Source organism: Amblyomma maculatum, chromosome 7 (genome assembly GCF_055883805.1).
Source record: "Amblyomma maculatum isolate TAMU_Amacu chromosome 7, ASM5588380v1, whole genome shotgun sequence".
Classification (NCBI taxonomy): domain Eukaryota; kingdom Metazoa; phylum Arthropoda; class Arachnida; order Ixodida; family Ixodidae; genus Amblyomma; species Amblyomma maculatum.
The window spans coordinates 15,552,856-15,561,150 of record NC_139350.1 but is presented as its reverse complement, the minus strand read 5'-3'; the positions used below and the strand labels follow the sequence as shown (position 1 = coordinate 15,561,150).

The window sequence follows — 8,295 nt, the reverse complement described above, 5'->3', positions numbered from 1 at the left end:
AAATGAGTAGTGCTTCAGTAGAGTTCTTGAGTGCTTACATGGCCACCATCATAAATTTGAATTGGCCTCTGCTTGCACAGTTCGTAGCTGCCGCCGCATCATCTGTCCACTTTTCTGACTTTTCTAGTATGCCTTCGCTGATTTATCTAGATGTTTCTATGCCCAATTTAAATTGAGCACTGTCGAATGAACGTGCGTTTATAGCTCAATGACTGATGAGCACAATTGCTACTATTGATGAAGTCATTTTGCTTTATTGTTTTGTGGGTCCAAGTCAGCCCAATAAAGAGCTATTAGTTGCAAAAGTAGCACGCACCGGTCGAATTGATGCCAAGGTATATGTGTGCAGTGAGGATAAAAGACGAGAATCTGCAATGGTAACATTCACCAGGCGTTAAAATTATGAATGCTGAAAGAAACATTCAAAAAGGAATAATATGACGGTTCGGGCATGTATACAATACAGAAAAGGGCTACAAAAAAAACCTGGTGGAGCCTGAATTAGCGCAACCCGGGCAGGATAACAGTTATGAAAGAGGGTCTACCAATGATTAGCCTCAAACAAATGCAAGCTATGTTTTGCCTTCCCGCACATTCCCCTAAAGGAAAATTAAAATGAAATATGGGACATATGTGTGAAAAGGAAATGAAGACTCAAGGCATTACCTGACGAAAAAAAAAACAGCTCACTCACAACTGATTTATTTCTTGGATGCAGTTCAGTGCTGTAACATTCAAGCTAAAGCATGGGGATTTCGGCATGAAACATGTATAGTTATTGGCAATTGCTATGTGGGAATAGAGCCAGGGTAATTAGTGCTGAGGAAGGCAATTATTTACATTATCTGCAGTTTGCCTTGTTTTTACTACATGTTTGTTCCACAGGGTTCTCTTTGTGCTGCTGCTTTATGAAAGCATTGATGTCAGGTGAATGCAATTTATTTTCATTTGAGAAATGTTTGTGCAAATAAACACATTATCTTAATCCCAGAGTTCCTGAAATCAATACTTAGCATATTGTGTGATGTACTTAAAACGGAAGGTGGCTATTACATTAAAACAACTAAAAGAAATAAAAAGACCATGCAGTGTGTTATATACCAGGTGTCCTTGCTTTCAGAAAATTGATGTGCCATACATTAGTGAATTAATCCAGCTGCGGGCTGTTGAGAGTTGCCTGGCCTAGGCGGGTGTTTCATTATTTAACCTTAAAATGAATAAGGCTATATAGTTAGCATTTAAATTATTGGCTCTAAGAACAATTAATATCAATAGGCAAGTAGTAAACTGTCTTCCAAAACAGCTGATAGAAATGTTTGCACCAAGGTGTCATCTATTTTGCATAACTTTTTTTTCTGTCTTGAACGGCAACAAACTCAATAAATAAAGTGTCTGCATGACAAAAATTCCTCTTCAATATCACAAAACGTGGCTCAGACAACAAAATCAGCTTTTTTCAGAAGGGCTCTCCATGGTGTGCCTTTGCATGACGTGGGTGAGAGATGTGTGTGAGCAGCTAGTCATATGGTAGCTCGATTTGGAAGCCAGCTATGGAAATCATACCATGAAGCAAACATTGCGAGTAGCTGTTTTTCAGCCCTATCTACAACTTAAGAACTGATGCTTTGCTCCCAGGGCCAATACATAAGTCAATAATTAGTTTTTACTACCTGCAGAAAAACCATGGCAAATAGAAAGCCACTGGAGACTAGGGCAATCAACTCTGAATAGTAGTCCTCGGTTGGTTTCACTTGCCTAGACCACTCTACCTAACTTTAGGTTTGGTTAAAATTTAGCTGGGATACTTGGTATGCATGGTTTGCTGGCATCTCTTGGGGTCAGCTTCAAGTGAAATGGTCGTGATGCAGCTGTGGTCTTAACTGATATGGTGGAAGCTGTCCTGTAGTCTCTTATCAGATGCTTTGTATTGGATGGGGGTGCATGCTTCTGGGATCATGATGAGAATAAGCAGAACTTTGAGGCCAATGGTGTGATTTGGTTTGTGGGGTTTTGACGTCCCGAAGCAACTCGGGGTATAGAGACATAGTAGAGGAGGACTCCAGAAATTTAGACCACCTGGGGTTCTTTAACGTGCACTGACATTGCAGAGTACACGGGTGTCTTGCTTTTACACATACACACTGCTTCCTGTACTTTCTCCTGTCGTGACTTTGAGCAAATTCTAAAGGGCTTGATCTCAGTGCGCTGTAGGGATAGCTTGTAGGAAAAGAAAAGAGGAAACTGCATGAAGAAACAAGGAGAACAAGAAGTGCTACATAGCACAATTGCATTTATTCTTTCCTTCTATTCTTGTCCTTTAGCAGTGTTTTTGCCAGCTCCACAAGACCCATTTTAATGTGTTGTGTAAAAGTTTTAAGAGTAAAATAGACCAACATATTTTCCACTGAACAAACACGTAATTATATTGCACACTTTCCAAAGAGAAATGTCCTTCTTGAGTCCCACAGTTTAAAAACACACAACCTGGCTGTTTGTGTCATTACCATAACTAAAATTGAATAAGTTCTCTTATGCAGCTACACTTCATTAAAATATATTTTTGTTACCCATGTATTTTTCATTCATAAGCACAGCAATGCTTGCAAACAAGACTGCCACTGTGGTACCGAGGTTTTTAATAGTGTGTGAGGGCTTTCAATGCTCTTTGTATTTGCGTAGGAAAGAAAAAGACTTAATTACTTGGCTGTTACTCTGTGAAACTGCCATTATACCGTTCATTGCTCTGTGTACAATATTTTTGTGAACCCAAACGTGCAATGGAGGCAGCGGAAGTCACTGGGGTCCCGTACTAAGGACTCCACCTAGTGTTTGTGAGGGGAAGGTCGCTAAGCCTGACCCCAGTGCAACCTTCATGTAACTCTTTATTTTTATTAAACGTTTTCACCACCACCACCCCATAAACTGTGAGGCACAGTGAGTCTTTCAGCTCACACTCTGGTTCTTGAATCACTTTTTCTAATGTTAAAATAGTTAGCAGTAAGTCACCGCTGCAAGGCTTGGCAGCAAATTTGCTCACCAATATCACCAATATCCACAGTCTTTGCTGGTACCTTAACATTTCATTGTTTAGATCAGCTAACAGAATCAGCATACGGAGCACAAAAAGACGCTGTTGTGCAAGCCACATGAGAAGAATTAACTGGGACGCCTTCTATTCTTCTAGCGGAGCTTGATGTTGCTCAATGTCTGTAGCAGTTGCACTGTCACATGTATCAGTGTAACATGCAGTTTAGATCGCACTTATGCACGGCCTCGCTTTCTTTGGTGCACACCCCTACCTAACTCATAAGAAACCATAGGCCGGGGATAGCCCCTTTATAAAATCTAGCCCTGCAAGTTAAAAGAAGTCTGCAATACGAGCATCACAGTGAAGCATACCACGACAATGAAACTACATTTAGGAGATGCAAAATGTTTTTGTTCCTACGTACAAATCAGCAAATATGGTGAAATCAGCTGCTGCTCAAATGAAATGATGAAAGCCTGATGGAAGTGACAAAACAATACATCCCACAAACAGAAAGAGGCTGACATTATTAGCTTGGCTCTTTCCAACACCAATTAAGTCCTTTTAAAAATGTAACGCTTCTATGCGCTATTTATGCCCCAAAGTTATTCAGCCAACACTAATACAGATGCCACAGAACAACTCTCGACAACGTGACAAGCCATACAGTTAACACGTTTCATGGCACAAATTGCTGGATCCAGGCAATGACTTCACTGAAGATGTGCCAAGGCTAACTACAGTGAAGTCGTGTAATTGTAAGACTGCCCTTTATTGAAAACAGCCATGTAGGACCACAGCACTGAACACTACCAATAACTGAAAAGAATAAACATTTGAAAGTATGAAAGCATGCACGTAATGCCTGGTGGCTGCACCAGATTCCAGTACCGTGTTTTTCTTTTTGTAAGTGTGCTTTGCAGTATCACCAACAGATGGCAGGAATGATTAGCTCAACAATATACTTAAAATTAATTAGTGCTGTAATCCTGCTACTGACTCAGTGCCCTCTGAAAGTAACTTTCTATTGCTCCTGTTTGTGAATGCCAATGCACAATAAGAGGGTTTTAGAGCACCCAAACATAGCTTCAGCACTATCTTGCAAGATGTTTTACTAACTCCTACCTCTTTATTTGAAACCTGCAAGAGAGCTATATAGTCTGCAAAAATTTATACCTCACCATTTTTTCTCCAAGTACCTGCAGTTAACTCCTAGCTCTTTATTCCGAACCTGCAGGACAGCTTAAAGTCTGCAATAATTTATACTTCACCGTTCTTTCTCCAAGTATCAGCAGTTTCCCCAAGCACAATTTTACAGGCTTAATTTACACTTGGACCACAAACAGCATGCCAGAACAGAAATAGAATTATCTATTTGGCATTGTGCACTTCAGGAAATAAGGACTTGAATTGAAGGATTTGGTTACATTACCAGTGCATATCAGCACTCTTCAAGCAAACGCAAAGGATTTTACATTTTAAGGTAAGCAACACATGGTAAGCAGCACCTGCCAAAGCCTTTCAGATAACTCAAAACAGAATAACTACAACCATCAGAGGGAGCAAAGTATGTTATGAATAATAATAATAATGATATAAATAATTGGTTCACTGGAAGATAAAGGCATAGTATCTGTCACACTTGTTTCTGTGGACACCTGAATAAGCAAGTTGTGATATGAACCATAAGCAGGTGACATTAAATCCAAATGTTACCAATAATAAAAAAATTCCATAATATAACAGGCGTGCCTATCCCCATCCTCTGATGCTGCCCACAGCTGGCAGTTATTTTGACAGCTGACAGGTCGAGGCACGCCCCAAAATGACGAGACTGCAGTGATTTTTTTTTTTGCCCCCAACAAATACAGGAGTACATTGTATTATTTTTATAGTATAGATTGTCTATAAATACACAAAATCACTGCATTCGGCACAAATGAAACTGAAAACAGAACTGTTCTAAGTCAAAACCCTTTTTAATTTCCTGTTATTTTTTACATGCTACAAACCCGTGAAACACTCTAACACAAAGCAATAGGAAAAAAAAAAGTTATCAATGTACTCTCAAGGGTAAACTCTCGAAAGCAGCACATTTTCCGCCCCCGTTTGAATTTATTTAGTTTTAGCGCATTCTTGACATCCATGCAGTTTTGATGACTAAAACCATTCACGCTCGTATGATGACGTGTTGGAGAAAAAAAAAGTTCAGCTGCGCAAAGTGATAATTCAGCTGTGGAAGGGAGTACTCGCGCTCGCTAAGCCTTGGCTGATGTTTCGGTGTCTTCATCGCAATTTCCGCAAGTGTCCCATACCCGGCGCTCCTCGTAGAAGCGAATTACTATCTGCGGGCAACGGATGTTGGCCACACTCGCAGGAACAATGTCCACTTCGCGACAATCCTTCCACTTGATGAGGAACATGATTTCCCCTGAAGAAACCACTGCCCCTATGATGCGCTCAGGGTCCAGGCCCCTGTCGAAGCCACGTGGTTTAACTTCAAACTGGGTCTTCTTGCGCTTCGGTTCCTTCCTGCCGCCGTCCATCTTTTGCGCGGGCTGTGGCGCCGCTTTTTTTTGCTCTAGTTGAGGTTCTCCTTCGGCTTCCAGGTGTTTTCACTACCCCCGTAGCCTTTCCACTTGCCTCACGCGCCTGTCGAGAATCTTCTCGGCGATGAATTCTTCAGGATCGGAAGGCGCTTCGTTCTTGCGTATGCGCTTTTTGTCCTTCCTGTTGCAGCAGGGTTAAGAGCGCAAGAAAGAATGTGCCACCGAGGCTTGGGCAACGTTACTAGAACAAACTCAGTTTCACGGCTCCCCATACCGCCCAGCAGAGGAGCGTGTCCCAAGTGGCGGTCGCGAGAACTAGCGGCGCTGCGGTCGACTCTTGCTCCTTCCCGGGCGCGTTGTCTGCTACACGCGGCGCGTAAGCATAGAGCGGCTAGCGCACAAATAATTTTAGCGAACTGCGGTTGCGCTCTACATGGCTGCAGTACAATTATAACTAAATTGCGAAAGCTTTGGCTTCGAAGCTAAGTGTTACCTGGGAGAGCGTTTTTATGTGCTGCGAAATTTCCTCATTAAAGCCATGAAACTAATCTGACAACGCCGTTGACTTACTCACCAACGCTGTTCGTTGCTTTGCCCACTGGCTTCTGTTTTGTAGCGGGTATTCCAGTACTGATTAGACGAAGATTCAATGCCAGCAAACGGCCTACGTCGTTTTCTGATGAGAACGTCTGTTCTTAGTGTCTAATTTTTGAGGTCTGACGCAGAATAACGATCCGTTAGCATTTCTAAAAAAAAGTTTTGTTGCTTATCTTATACAAGAATGTAGAATGGGTGGAGTTAATTAGCGAATCAACTGAGAAAGGATTCAGCGGGAATGGACATAAGCAGAGCAAAATCAAATAACTGAACAAACACGAGTCCTTCACTCTAAAAAAAAATACATTTATAGCAAGTTATCACAGGTAGTTGGGATTTTATTCGCACAATGGCCTTGAGAAGTCCCCCCCCCCACGCACAGAGAAGACAAAAGAAGTAACGACACTATTTTATTGCTTGTAGAGGTAATTGTAATGAAATTGAACTGGTAACATAACTAAAGTAAAATGAGCAAAATGCAGTAATTGTCAACAACAGTAATGTGCAGATGAAGTGTAGCAAACAACAAGAACTTGATTTCCTCAACTTTGATAAAAATTGCAAGAATCGACAGCAATTCAAAGAACAACACTGCTTCCTTTTTGGCAAATATTTGACTCTACAGCACAACCTATCATTTTGTTTGAGGGAGAATGAGCATTTAAACATAGATTAATTCGGCAGTGATACAGCGAATATGATTGCACACCATTCGTATTTATATATAAAGATCACAATTCACATATATTGATAGTAAGCACAACTGCAGAGAGCGAGAATTCTATCAGAGCAGCTCTGCCTTTTTCCTTGCTACTCTGACTTTTTCTGCAAGCTCCACGCCGCTGTAAATCTTCTGAGTTCTTTTCGAGGTTTTCTTTTAACTGCGCGATTTCTTCTTTCTTTTTCTTGTTTGCTGCCGAAGCTCGCAGAAGTGCTTTTCTTTTCATGTCTTCAGTTGTTGATGTTTTCTTTTTTTGACCCTCTTGCTTGCCAAATTTTTTGCGAAGCCCTTGCGCGAATTGTTAGCACAGAGCGGTTTTTATGATGCATTCGCTCTTCGCATAAGCTCTGAACTGCGGCCCCCTCATACAATTTCATTTCACTGGCCTGTTAAAGAAGATCTTCTACCAATCCAACCCTTTGCATATTATATAAGAACGTTTTGTGCACTTTACCGGTGTACGCGTTCATTGCACATGACAACCGCTCGTCGATCACAAAAGTATTTTAAACTAGCAAGTTTCCTCGAAATAGACGACGAGTTTAAAACAGCCCGCATCCTTCATCTGTCTCCTCATCGCGAAAGTACTCTTTTCATTGAGTTGTTGCCAAAGTTACAGACTCCAGGAAATCGAGATTGAAGTCCGAGTCCGTTTGTTCAGTGCTGCTGTCCTGTTCGTGCTGCTCTGATACGGAGTCTTATAGGTTCGCTTCCGACACCACTGTCGAAACACATGTGGAAGCGCGATCCTTTGGTGGCTTTCTTTTGGGTATAGAATGCTTCAGTTTTGAAATGTGTGCTGGCAATGAAAGAAAAGCCCTTGGTAGAGCGCCTGGTTCCAACATCCATTTCCCTCTATCCAAAATTACTTCCTTACCTTGAATTATATGCCGATAGGTCTTTAGGACGTCTTCCTCTTCGAAGTGCAGATCACAAACCTTGCATTTCGAAGTCAGTTTTTTTATCTTTTCTCTGAAGGGCTTTGCCCCATTTTTTAAATTCGATAGGGTCTTTCGCTGGCGCGAAGAAATGATGGCGTCCGAGTCTTCATTTCGATACCCACTTTTGCACCCTGGGGCAAAGCAGTCGGCAAAGTACCGATGTCGCAAAATAAAAATAAAAAGAAAGAATTAAGCCAAAAGCAGCCGACGCGCACTGACTGGCGCGGGCACGTGTTTCAGAAGACCGCTGCAGCCGCCGACGCTGGCAGCCGCGGGGCAGAGAGTGCGGCGAGGGATCAAGAGTAGTTATAATTTTACTACAGCCATGTAAGTGCAATGGCAACACGTCGATGGGTTATGTGATACCTTGAGGCGCGGAGCCTTATGCAACCAAACCTCCCCCCATCTGACAACGCCATGGCACACGTAACAGCTACGTGTGTGCCGGCCGCTCCATGC

The 8,295-nt window shown here is 42.0% G+C and overlaps 1 pseudogene; it reads right to left on the bottom strand.

Annotated features, from left to right (window-relative positions):
- Positions 1 to 4,994: 4,994 nt before the first annotated feature.
- Positions 4,995 to 8,255, bottom strand: LOC146182741 (chromobox protein homolog 3 pseudogene; annotated as a pseudogene).
- Between the last annotated feature and the right edge of the window lie 40 nt (positions 8,256 to 8,295).